Genomic DNA, 13,792 nt, shown 5'->3' with positions numbered 1-13,792 from the left:
GTCATTGAGCCCGTAAGCCAAAACGGTGATGAGGAAGGGGGGGGGGGGGCTAAGACGACCAAAGGTCAACTAAAAGGTAAAGAGCCTTAAGTGGTAAAACGCGCCTTAGATTGCTCCAGGGATCACTGTCTTTTGAAGGGCGCAAAGCAATCGTAACTGCAGACTGTTCAGTGTGCGAAGGATGACTTCGAAAGCGCTGGTGAGCATAAAGCAGCGAAAGGCCCCAGGATGGTCAAGCAGTTCCAAGACGTAGACAAAGCCTTTGCAGTTAAACGGCCCAAGCTGGCCGCATCTAGGTCGATTGGGAAGATAATGAGGCCAGAAATGAGAAGTGAAATTGAAATAGCCAAGTGCCAATACTTGAGAAGCCTCAGTCAAGAGCCCCAACGTGATGGCGAGTGCTGCCGTCGAATAACGTAAGGCCCAAAAATGCCGCAGGGCCAGAACGAGGGGGAGGGGGGTGCGAAAGACAAATGAATTGGCCAGTGGCTCCAAAAAGCGGCCTTAAGACCCAATCAACCGGGTAACCGAAAATGTCTAGATAGCCCAATCTGAAGAACCAGAAATATAGAACTCCGAGGCCGAGAGAGAGAGAGAGAGAGAGAGAGAGAGAGAGAGAGAGAGAGAGAGAGAGAGAGAGAGAGAGAGAGAGAGAGAGAGAGAGAGAGAGAGAGAGAGAGAGAGAGAGAGAGAGAGAGAGAGAGAGAGAGAGAGAGAGAGAGAGAGAGAGGCACCCAAGTGCGCGTGAGTTAAAAAGCGGAAAGTGAGTGCGCCAGCTGTTAAAGGTTCTCAAACCATACGGCATGCGTGTAGGTCGTGGCACACAGCATGCGTGCGGAACGTTCACAATATTGAACACAGAAGCACGCAATTAAGTTTCTAATAAAATACTCGGTATGAGTCACCGTAAGCCCCCGGCTCGGCCGGCAGTATTTCGTGCAGCCTTAAGCGCGGAATCGTGCGTCGAGTGTTAGGTTGTGTGAGTTCATATGACTTATAATTTTTCTATCTTTTCGATGTTAATGTTTGTAGAGATTTGAAGCATTTTCTGGATACACATGTCTTGGTTTTTAAACGTAAGTACTTGCTTACTCTTGATAAACGCTGTTCACTGGTGGCCACTCACAGCCTACAACGTCGAGCATTGACAATGTAACCAATGTTTGCTTGATAACGTCCTTAAACCAGTACCTAGTGTTATAGTGAAGGTCGACGGCTGTCCACAAGAACTCTGAACTAAAAATGCCGAAAAATCAGGAGCCCAAGGATGTTTACATTAGTTCCGACAATAGTTGCGGTATTATCTGACAACGGATTTTGAGATGACTGGAGGGCTCTAACGAATACGCCGTAATTCATTGCCGAGCGGTTTCGTGATGCGACGGGATGGCTTTTACGTCCCGAGCCAGGGTCTCTGTGTAGATGATATTCTTAAGGTAGGAACACTTTGGTTAGGTAGCAATACAACGCTCAAAAGAAGAATTTCGACCGACGTAAGCTATTACAAGATTTCGTACAAGCTCGTACAAAGCACAAGATCTGCAGAAGATATTACAGGAACGACACAGTAACCGCAACGCGAATTATGTTCCAAATGAGACACTCTGAAAGCGCATAGTCCGATGGAGAAATGGTGATATTCGGATCTGCCCAGGGTCTCGGTGCAGATAATATTCTTTAGGCAGCGACGCTTTGGGTAAGAGGACTTTCGACCGACATAAGCAATTACAAGATTTTGTACAAGCTCGTACGAAACACAGGATCTGTAGAAGATATTACAGGAATGGCACAGTTACTCAACCCGAATTATGTTCCAAATAAGACGTTTTGAAAGCGCATAGTCCTATGAAGAAATAATGTATTTTGGATTGAAAGATTGAGCTCTCTTGAACGCACCGAGAAAAGTTCTCTTTTAATGCAAACTAAAATGAACTACCTGACTGCCTTTGTGTGCGTAAGGTTTGTCTTAAGATTAAACAGCCTGCCTTATCTATCTATCTATCTATATCTATCTATCTATCTATCTATCTATCTATCTATCTATCTATCTATCTATCTATCTATCTATCTATCTATCTATCTATCTATCTATCTATCTATCTATCTATCTATCTATCTATCTATCTATCTATCTATCTATCTATCTATCCATCTATCTATCTATCTATATATATATATATATATATATATATATATATATATATATATTTATATTGCTGGTACATAACACAATTTATCTTAAGGCTAAAATGCATGTACAATCAAGTTTCAACTAAAAGATTAAAACTAGCCGGTGGCTGGTGGTCCAACTCCACATCTGCTAGTTGAAATGAGTTTGTTGGGGATACTAAGAAGCAATGTTTCAATCAATATAGCATGAGCATGCTCGACATGTCCATGCAGGGTGGACGCTACCCGCAAGACCTTTTGTCTGCTCCGATTGTTGCACACGGTGTCTATCCTTTTTCAAATACCTGACTGAACACAGTGCAGGTGCATGTGGTTACCCGTTTGTAAAAAAGTCGTATACAGTGGAACGATATTTCTTTGTTATGAATATTCAGATTGAGTGATAGATGGATTGCATGAGCCCGTGGATAAGACACAAGCAGTTCCATCGGCATTTGAAGGAAGAAGACTAACGGGAAGTTAGTGGTTCTGAAAAGTTGACGCATTTATACGTATTTTTGCTCCATCGATAGAAAATTAAATTCCGCAAGATATACGCTGTCAAAATAGGCTTACTCAGTGTGCGGGAACAGATTAGGGAGTGGGGCCTCGCCGTATTTGCTGAATGTGCGCTGAAGCGTAGCCGGGATTATCAGGTGCGGTTCTCGGCTGAGTGTTGTGTGGCCCCTGCCGTGGATCTCCTGAAACCCACCAATGTAGAGTCGGAGGTCAAGGACATTTGTACTGCTAACAGCGTAGAGTATCTTTCTCTTTATGCCCATCTCACACCTCCTGCTCAACGCCCCCACTTGGTGGCTGAATGTGCCCACGCACTGGTAAGTGAGCCGCATGTAATGTCATTGTCATTGGTGAGCAGTATGTGCCTTTGCACGTCATTTTTCCGATTCACACCTAATTGTTATGAAAGAGTTGCCGTGCGATTACATGCCTAAAAGACCGAACCGTAAGGACCAAGAATAAAAGCATCAGTATCATCATCATCACCGCCCATAATGTTTGCAATGCAGAGCGTGGCTGGTTATCACACTCTCCTTACTGCATCCTTCACCGTGCATGGCGAGTAGCGAGTAGGCTGATGTGTCTGAGTCCCCAAAGGTGGTCCTCCAACAGCAAAATGCTGATATTACCATAATTTTAATGAAAATGCGGTGTTAAGTTATAGCCGCTGCCACATCCCAACTGACCCCCTTACGACAAAGCGACAAGTGAAGGGACCAAAGCTTACACTTAGCCGCACTTCAGTTCTGAACACTACCTTGGCATTGTTTTGAAAGGTCAGAGGGACAGTTAAGAATTGCAGGATCTCGTATTTGTAAAGGTCATTTAAAGCGGGCGTATTAGGGGCGTATTACTTTGTGAAGAGCTGTCCAGAGCGTATCAAACTAAGCACCGCGAGAAGCATTATGGGCTGAAATGCGAGGGATAGTGCTGCATGTATCCAACATTTTTGTGCCAGCAATACTTGCGTGTTTAGGAAGTACGTCATTTGGTGGCTGCAAGTGACGTGCCGAAGGTTGAGTTTTCCATCAGTCATATTGTTTCTTGCTTTTGGCGGTTGATAAGTTAGAGAAGACCATTTATCTATTAGTAGAAAGTATTTAGGTGATACACGGGTGTAAATGTGTCCTGTCAAGTAAGGCGTGCACGGTCACATTTCACTTACAACACTGAAGGCGCCTCTGCATCACCATAGCGCGCGAATGGTAGAGCCTTCTTGTCAGGGTGGAGCAGTGTACTTTCTGAGGCTTATCATCAAGGACAAGCCAAGGGAAGAGAGTAGCGAGCAAGGTCGTTCAGGTCCAGAACATGACGTAGGTGTGAGATTAGGTACAAACGGTCGATGAACAGGGATCATTGTACGCCGGTGTAACCAGTCCAGACAACAGAGAAGATCATGCGATTTCCGAGGCAGTGGGTCGTGAAGCTGACCAGACACCACTCTGCGCCCGAGAAACAAGGTCACTTCATTCACTTTCTCCGTGCACTGGCCAAGGTAGCTGTTGAGAGGAATTTCACCAAAAATTGTCAGCTGTGGCATCGCGTACAGTACATAGCTTTTACTGCATGGTGCACATGTTTGTAAATGTAATGCCAGTTGAGGAGGTCACTGTTCCATCAGCCACTCCTGTATTTCTGATGACGTAGGGCACAGCACTGTCCATCAACCAAGCGTTTCTGGAACGGAACGGTTTCAAAGTCCGGATCTGATTTGCATCTGACCTTTAAAAGATTGCATTGATGGCAACGGTATCCGACATGTAATCATCCGGAATGCTTCTAGGTGCACTGTGGCTGGACTTCCATTGCCATATCGCACGGCACAGCCACATGCGACGGCATTGGGTTTGTAGTCAGGTGGCCATAGCTCAACCCTGTTCGGAGCGAGGGGAGAGCAGATTCTACTCCGACCCCCCCCCCCCCCTCCTTCCCTCTGAGTTCGCTTAAATTACTGAGACAATTTTGAAAGAAACAAAAATAACTTGATGTCATTTGGCGATAGCAATCTTTTTTAAGATCATAATCTCAAAAATATACACCACGGGGTGACAGGTGGGGTAAAACAAAAATTAGGGGCTTTTTTATCCAACACCGTTAGTATGTTCATCAGTTGATTTGGACCAAGGCATGCCGATATATAATTATTTCAAGAATAACTTTTCGTGGTGAAATTCTCAACTTGAAAAGTCGTGAGCGTATCCAGGAAATGCCAAATAGAGTTATGCCTAAATTGGTAGAAAAAGGGTTAAGCAGGGTGAACGCGTAGCACATTAGCACACTTTGCTTCGTTATTAAAAAGACAGATATATGCCAAAAGTTGGCTTTGGCTGAGCCAGGGCTGCGCAAGCCCTTCGATTGAAAAAAGGTGAATCGAATAACAAAAATTTATTCCGGTCACAGCCCCGCTTTTTAAAGCGAAGGAGAAGAGATACGGGTTTTGGGCGTGGCCCATCGTCTCGGGTGGCACCTGGCGAACCATTTTTTTGCCCACGGTTTCCTCGTACTCCTTCCCCGTCCCCTGTTCGTCGTTCCTAGACCCAGCTCCGTCATACTTCTTTTAAAATGTCACTTAATGCAGATGAATGAAAGATGGAATGCGGCATACCACTTGAGACCTAAGTGGTGGTCGGGCTCGAGATGACATGAGCCCTTCTTGCTCTCATCCTTGAGTCGCTTCTGAGCGCAATATGCGCGAATAGTTTGCTACGTGCTCTACGAACAGCTTCTTGCTCTCATCCTGGAGCCGCTTCTGAGCGCAATATGCGCGAATAGTTCGCTACGTTCTCTACGAACAGCTTCTTGCTCTCATCCTTGAGCCGCTTCTGAGCGCAATATGCGCGAATAGTTCGCTACGTTCTCAACGAACAGTTTCTTGCTCTCATCCTTGAGCCGCTTCTGAGCGCAATATGCGCGAATAGTTCGCTACGTTCTCAACGAACAGTTATCCACTCATGGTGTCGCAGTGCTTGCATAAGTCGGAGGCCACGTTACCCTCTATTGCAAATCCTGAACATGCCTTTCTCACCGCATGCATACATATTGTTTGTGGAAATGTTGTCTGAGGTGCAAAGGCTTGCATTGAGCTACCGAAAGTCCTACATTGTGTGCCCGCTCCAACTTTAATAATTCTCAGGCGGGCTGAGGGCCGTGAATTTCTTTGTCAGCGGAATAAAGGCAAAAGTGGCTTTGCATGCCGAACTGAAAACAACAGTTGCAAGTGCTTGCGAGTCTGTTTCGCTAAGCGACGGAGATGACTCCTCCAAAACCCACAGAAAGGTCGGTGGTGTTCTATGATGACCTGTGTTTACATTATTTCGGGATGGGTTCAACATCGTTTGGTAAGATTTCCTGGTCCATCCAACCTGTGGCTTGCGGAATATCTAATGGAAACCGGGTGTGATGTGTTGGCTACCAGGGACGTAGGTGGGTTATGGGAAACAAACCGCATCTGCCGGTCAGTTTTTCGTGCAACAACGAGGGGCGCATCGCTTCTAATCTTGGCGGTTATGGGTCGCTGGCCGGTCCGGTCGGGGTTGTTACACATTCTGGAAGCTTCGAGGACACCGTCTCTGCTGCCGCTGCAAATCCCAGGTCTTCTTAATTTCGCCTCTGCCACTCGCCAATGCTGCTACGATGACTGTGACACACCGGTGACTGGAAACATGGTGCTGATTGCCTTAGCGGTGGGCTTCGCTGAAAATCATCAGATTTCTTGAGTTTTCTTATTACATCACTCGCAAATTATTCTTTGCTCAAAATGTGTGCCTTTTCTCGTTGCAACTCATTTTCACTCGATATGCGTGCTCCCGTAACATTTATTAAAAACAGGAGTTCAAATTATGTATGGAAAAGGCCAGGTGCCCGCTCCCCTTCCACCATCTCCCCAGATCACGCGATCCCTGAAGTGGCTCCGGGATTAGTGATGACGAGCATCAGATGCCTCAGTGATGACGCTGTCTGCTGGTGGAAACCACGCATGACAGCATTAAATCGGAGTTTGCAACGTCCTAGGGCTGTCTGCCAGCTGGGCCTAGCGCGATGTTTACATGTCGAAGTGCAAACTGTAATAGAGAGTCTACCAAAATCACCCAGCAAAGCACATCAAAGTTCACGAGCTCGCAAAGAAGACTGTCTCTAATCGTAGCAGACTTACTCACCATTAGCGCATTTTATGTGATGTCGCCACTTTTTAGGCACGCAATGCATGCTGGGAAAACGGGTCATACAACCCCAGCAAGACGTGAAATCCCACCTTAACAGGTTCGTCGGCCAGAAAACAAGGCGGTTCGTGACCTCCGAACCGGACGGGGATCATGGGTGGACCTGCAGACAGCGCAGCCTTGGCCGCGCCCCAAGGAAAGCACGGCGACCGGTGCACCGTGAGCAGAGGTCGACCAGGCGTGAGATGTGCTGCAGTTGGTCTGCCGCGCTGAACGGTCGCTGGCGTCTCTGTCGCGCCTCTTTCATCATTTGCAGGTCACGCTTACTCTGCGTTCTTTTGATTTCATTTACTTCCTTTATAATGCTTTACCTACCTTCCTTCCCGAATCATCGTCAGTATGAGCTGAATGACAGCAGGCTGGAGGCCGGGATGTCTCACAGAGCAGCAGGTTGGACGTCTAGATGTCTCACAGAGCAGCAGGCTGGACGTCTATATGTCTCACAGAGAAGCTGGCTGGACACCGGGATGTCTCACAGAGCAGCAGGCTGAACACCGGGATGTCCCACAGAGACACATTCGCACTAGCCACCGGGGTTCCACCCATACTACATCTCGACAAATATGAGCTCTTATGGGAGCGTGCTAGACAGCGACATTGGCGCTCTTACAAATCAAGACTGTCCTTCTAAAGAGCGGATGAATTATTGACTGCATTTTTCTCCGTCGGTGGTCACGCTTTCTTTTCGGATCCATCTCAGTCAGTTTTACCGTAGCGTGCAGTTTGCATACCCGATATTATTTTTCTCTGAGGCTCCAATAAGACCAGCCTCGGATTCTCTTCCACGTCGAAATGATTTTTACTGTGGAAAACCTCAGACGTTATGAGGTTTAAAAGTTTGCTGTGAAGTCACATCTGAACGAAACCAGGGCCGATGTGAGTGGTGAGGGCGAGATGCGGCGCTGGTTAGTGATAACAGCACTTTGGGACATGGTAGGTCAACTCTGCTCATGAAACGCCACCGGTGTGGTGCGAATTTCAGTAAGTCGTAGACGCGTCTTCCTGTCCTTAGAAGACGCCACATCCCCGGGCGGTGGGCGTTCTGGGATCGAGGTCGGTCATACAGAGGATGTTCCACAGGTTTCTGGCTCTGTACAGTTGCAGATCAGAAGAAATCCCGCGCTATCTGTCCTATGAGGCATAAAAATAGACAAAATGTGGAAATTGTGGCCAGGAAGGATATAAGTACCAGCTGGGGATGCAGTTTTCCGACGACATTCACCGATTGGCAGACTGCGAATATGTTGGACCGACATGTGCGTCGAAAGTACTCATACCCCACCACTTCTCATTCTTCCAAGCCATTGCAACAGCTGTGCAGAAGAATGTGTTTACGCTTTTTATTTTCCCATGTGCTGTACGGCATAACGGAGAAATCGGAGCTCGTGTGTTGGTCCGCGATGCAGGGCAGCAGTCTAGTGCGTTTCTTTGGCTGGGGAATGATGACATGACATCAGCGGGTTCTGAGCCAGAACTGCACTCTCCTTATGAAGTGTGTTTTCCGGCGGGGTGTCCAACGTCAGCTCAGGAGCGCTTTGATTTTCAGCTGCGGTTGCCGTGCGTAATGCGCTGCCTGCTGAGCCGCCCAATGGCATCACCAGTCTGCAGTCAGGGCTGCAGTGCCGCGTGCAGAGTGCTGGCTCGTGAATCGTTACATCGCGCCGTCGGGTTTGGAAGCTGCGGTCTCACAGACAATGTGTTGATGGCGAATCACCACATAACATGGCCGCGGACAGGCATCAAAGCAGCACGCACCCAGCGAAACGCGACCTCCAGACGCCGGCCGTCCGGGTCGGCGGGTGGATCAGTTGGAGTGCGTCGCTGCTGGCTGCCGGCGGAGACGTGGCGCCGTCGGCCGGCCGTCGAGACGGCAGAGCCCGTCTCAGGCCGATTCTAATACCAGTGCCAGAGCCAGTTTCCAGGTACCGCACAATTTTTTGCGCGGCACAACAGGATTTCAAGTAAATATTTCCTATCGCAATTGACGCGACGCTGCTTTGCTTTAATTAAAGAGGCTAGTCTTTCCAAAAAACTTTTTCAATTTCACTTTTCTTAAGCCTGTCTTAAGACAGCCTGTCGGCCGCCTCAATTCCAAGCCATTCAAGTATTGCACTGCTGCGTTATAAATTCGACCCCAGGGTAATCAATAAAAACGCCTTCAGAATAAAAACACCCCTGCCGTTTCCTGGCACTGCCGTTTCCTGGCGAGTAGCATTCGCCCCGCAGAAGTTTTGTCACCTTTGCCCTACGACGGGGTCGTAAGAAAACAGAACCCAATTTTCGCGAATGAAGAAAACAGCTTAGATTAACTTAGGTCTTCCGATGCTGTAAGGTATTTTGCGTTTAAGTTTAAATCGTAAGACTTTCCAAGTGCCAAATAAATTCAAAAGGTCGAGATTTGACCCGATTTGACCTTCGCTGACCTGCCATGGAAAGGCACTGAAATGTTGATAATGCTCTTTAAATGGCGGTGACAGAGTTATATGTGCATATATATATATATATATATATATATATATATATATATATATATATATATATGAGTGGAAACACAGAGTGAAAAGGAAGGATGAGCAGTCTAGAGAACATCTTTTGAGTGCAATTCAAGCCTTACTGTCCACCATAATGCAAAATATCACCAACGCGACCCCGAGAACAAGACGATAGCTCATGAATTACTAAAGTAAAACGCTAACTCTCACATTCTAAACACTAAACTCGAATATTCAAATTTTTGGCACCGTAATAAAAGCCATTCGGAGGTCACTCCAGGACACTTCAGGGGTGGGTGTCCTCTGAGGCCGCCTTCTTTTCGTAGAGAGAAAGCTGAAAGCCTGGGTGATGACTTTCTTCATCGAGTGGCATGCTCCAAATACAGTATTATCCCACCAAACTTCGTGTCATTGGATCCGATTCCAGTTAATGTTGGGTCACGATGCCATGGGAAATAGGAGCGGCACGAGCATTGTTCCCACACCATGACACGTCTCATGGAGCTTATCGGTGCCGTCACCACGGAGCCTGTCGCCTATCTCATTTACTTCTGGTGCGGGGTGGTCGGATGGCCGGCGTCCTGACCGGGATTTGGAGCCGCGCTGCGCCAGGCGGCGTCTGGCGATAGCCAGACACATACAGCGGCCGAGCCGGACTTCACGATCACACGGCGCCGAGCCATTGTGCCGGTCGGGTATTTTATACCGTGCCGCAGCGGTGATTGTATCACGGCTGATAACGTCTGCCGAACGCACGGCGGCGCCACGGCGGCACGGGGCTGAGCCGTGGACCTCAGGCTGCGGGGGCCAGAACTCCCAGCCGCCTCCGCAGACGGGGAGCAGCTGTCGGAAGGTCCTCACCCGCGCTAGGCATCTCTGTGTGGAGAACAGGGTGTTCCTAGAAAACAAGACACTGACTGGTGGGTGACTGCCACAACCTGCGGTTTTGGAAGGCTCTGTACATTCCACAGACCAGGAAAAGAAATCGGTTTTAGCAGGCAAAGCTATGGACACCATGCCTCCAAACTGCTGGACTTGCGGTGTATGACGCTAAACCCCAAGGATGAAAATACCTCTGCAGGGTTCAGTATTGGCTTCGCATTGCTTTGAGTCATTTTTGCAACTTCTTTCAGGTGGATAACACGTTGGGGTGTAAGTAGGCGGCGCAATGACGGCTGCATGGACTTGGCGTTCGTTTACGCATGCGTAGAAATGCCATCAGCGTAAACACGCATCCAGAGCATTGTAAAAATACTGAACGCTAGGAAATATATCACACATAAAACAAAACGATGAGGAAACCAAAAAAACCTAACGTGAGATTCGGCGTAAGAGTTTGAAACACAGCCGTTAAATGCGCCAAAATAGCTTATGCAGTTTGTCGCGTGCACGTGTTAGTTGTACCTTCCCATTGCCTATTCAGGAGATGTTAAAACGTCATAGGCATCAAAGCAGTTACGCAGGGATCGTCACTTAACCAATAAGATCTGATCTCTCAGTCTCGTTCGTCACTTTTTCCTTTTTAAAGAAGAAACGCGTCGCGCGACATAACGCCCCGTTTTTTTATGGAGCGCCAGCGATTGCGCTGACCATATTAGCGCCCAGGGGCCATGGCGTAACCGGGACTCGAAACCCGCGCTCCCACGTGAGATTCCGATGCGCCAGCCACTCGGCGAGCATGCTCCGACCTTCATTTCCCACTTGCCTGCGTTTGTTATAAAGTGGCTGCGATGGCTCGGACCGACGGCGGATTCAAAGCATTCTGGAAGCCGACTGCTGTTCCGATTCAGTGGGCACTGCAGCCCGTCCTCCGTTTGGGTGTAGATACCGTTATAGGCTGTCTCTTCGCCACATTAGTTTAAGCTCCGTGCTCTTTGAAATAGCTACTTACAAGTGATGCAACTGATCGCATTTACAAGCGCGGACGGTTGATGTACAAGCCAAGAAAGCGGTTTACGTCGCCAATAGTCTTAGGCTATAAAATGATGTGCTTCGAAGGTCGTCTGTCACGTTTTGCAATGTTACCTGGTTGGCGAGCCAGGCTTTGATTGCTATCACTGGATCATCCCCGTCAGCACACTTAAGAGCCGCCTGCTGCCTTCGCCTGTCGTGCTGTGCAGGACGTGGGTGTAATAACTGAGGCCGTGCATTTTGGTGCTGTGAGTTCTGATTTTGAAGAAGGCACACAGACGAATGTACCACAGGGCGCTGGTTAAACGATGGTATCAAACAATTATTGGCATTTGTTATGAGAAAATTCAAAGCTTCAAGGTAGCGCCCATGGTCACGACTGATTGCTGGTGATTGCAGTCCAACGGACTGTCACGCTTTCCAGAAGCTTATATCTGCGATCACTGATCGCAGGTCAACTAACGATCATGGTCGCTATTGTCAACAAAAATGTCATTTTTAGAATTGGACATAAACGTGCAGATGTTAAACATAATAGTAATATGTAAAACACACGTAAATAAACCTACTAATCTTTCAACATTGCAGCATTGAGATTTTGCTTTCCCTGCAGCTAACGTCGAAAAAAATTTCATTGCGAAGAGGTAGAAGAACGCGTATCAAAATTGGGATCAGGTCTCAACCAACCAGCAGGACAGTGATACGAAATAAACCCACCCGGACGGAGGAACAACTGATAATCATATTACATTATCGTGAGGCAATGTCTGCAAACAATCATGCGCCTTAGTGCGCAAGCCATACTCGGCCCGTCTTCGTCTTCCCAAAACGGATGTTGACGTGAAAGCAACCGCACGGTGTAAGCGGGCGCGCTGGATGTCACTCACGAGGAATCTCTTAGCCCTCCGACCTATGTGTGTCACCAATCGATCGGGAAACACCGGAGCCAGCTGATCTAAACCGACTTCGAATCTCGTAGTCTTCCGACCCCCAGGTGTACCACCAATCGATCGGGAAACACTAAAGCCAGGTGATCTAGACCGATCTCGAATTTATGACGTTGAGGCCTGAACCGAGAATGACCGGGTCGTTAAAATTGCAACGGTATGTAGCCCTGTTTACGGTGATGAAATATTTCCCAGAATATTCGCATGCTTCCCAATAAACTGGTCAACATTGTCGCGATCGTAAATCAGCGCAAATTCATCGACGTCAACCAAAATTCTCCCAGCCTGACCAAAGTTATTGGCGGTGGTTTCAGAAGCGTCATTTCAAGTTTGCACGCTCGGGTATAGGCAAGAACGCCATGAAGTGACAGTTCGTTACGCCCAGAACAACGGCAAAATATTACTGGCTGCTCATTTTCTCCACTAATATCGATGCTCACGGCTAGTGGGTGAGTCGGGTAACCGGAAAAACAACCCAAGAAGGCCTCTAAACTTTTATGTATCTCCAGAGACATCTAGACGTCTGCACCCCTACATCCCACCCCACCGTGCCAGCCCTTGTGAAATCCTCGCCGCGCTTCAGGAGCATGCCGCCCCGCGTCGCCGCTGTTAACGGCGCGGCAGCTCGGCCTCCGGATCCTTCTCTCTTTCTCTATGGCGCCCCCTGACGGCCCGCGCAGCCGGGCGGCCGCGCCGACACTGACGAACCTCCGGCCGACGGTGACCCGCCCGCGAGATCCCACGCCATCCCACGCCCGATAGGCCGGCTCTGCGTGCATAGTGTCCTGGAACGTCTTGCGGTCATGGTGGTCCCGTACTGAGAGGGCTTACCGGTCAGGCAAACTCAGGGTCGAACAACGCGTGAGAACCGGAGTTCCGGAGGTGTCGGGGGCGCTGAGAAGAGCTCAAGGACACGGACTACTTAGAACAGACAGTGCAAGGGTCAGGTGGGGGACGGCATGCCAGCTGGCAGTTGAGCTTTTTTGGAACAGCTCCTTTGGAATCTGACATTAGCAGTCAGCGCCTGTGAGGAAAATGGGAAATGGGATATTATCTGTGCATGTGGTGTATCTGTCTAAGGGAATGCCGAATATTTGCACAGGCTTCTTCGCCGAGATAGTCAGATCGTGGTGTACGACACGTGTGTGCTCTGTACTAGCCTCCCTCCGTATGATAAAGTACTTGGAAGGCAACTGAAAGCAATGCCTGTTGAGCTCGAATGTCATTTTCCCATGCTTTCAGGCAGGGTGAATAGGGTTTATATCGATGTTCAAACGTTGAATTTGAAGCCTATACCAATGACTATAGTCCGACCCGTATCCAAATGTAGAATATCTGAACAGACATGCGAAGTAAATGAGCGTCCTCACCCAAGTCTTGTCAACGGATCATGTCCGTGTGGGTACAGCTTAAATGAAGAGGTCATCCGATAACGTGTGACGGTTTTCAAGATAGTGCGTTCTCGAATAGCAATGCTACAACACGGATACAAAGCTGTTGCATCGTGGAAACAGAACATCCGACAGCTGAAACT

The sequence above is a fragment of the Pollicipes pollicipes genome, unplaced genomic scaffold, assembly GCF_011947565.3.
Source record: "Pollicipes pollicipes isolate AB1234 unplaced genomic scaffold, Ppol_2.1 Scaffold_5724;HRSCAF=6776_pilon_pilon_pilon, whole genome shotgun sequence".
In the NCBI taxonomy this organism is placed as follows: Eukaryota; Metazoa; Arthropoda; class Thecostraca; order Pollicipedomorpha; family Pollicipedidae; genus Pollicipes; species Pollicipes pollicipes.
Note: the sequence above shows the minus strand (reverse complement) of the source record.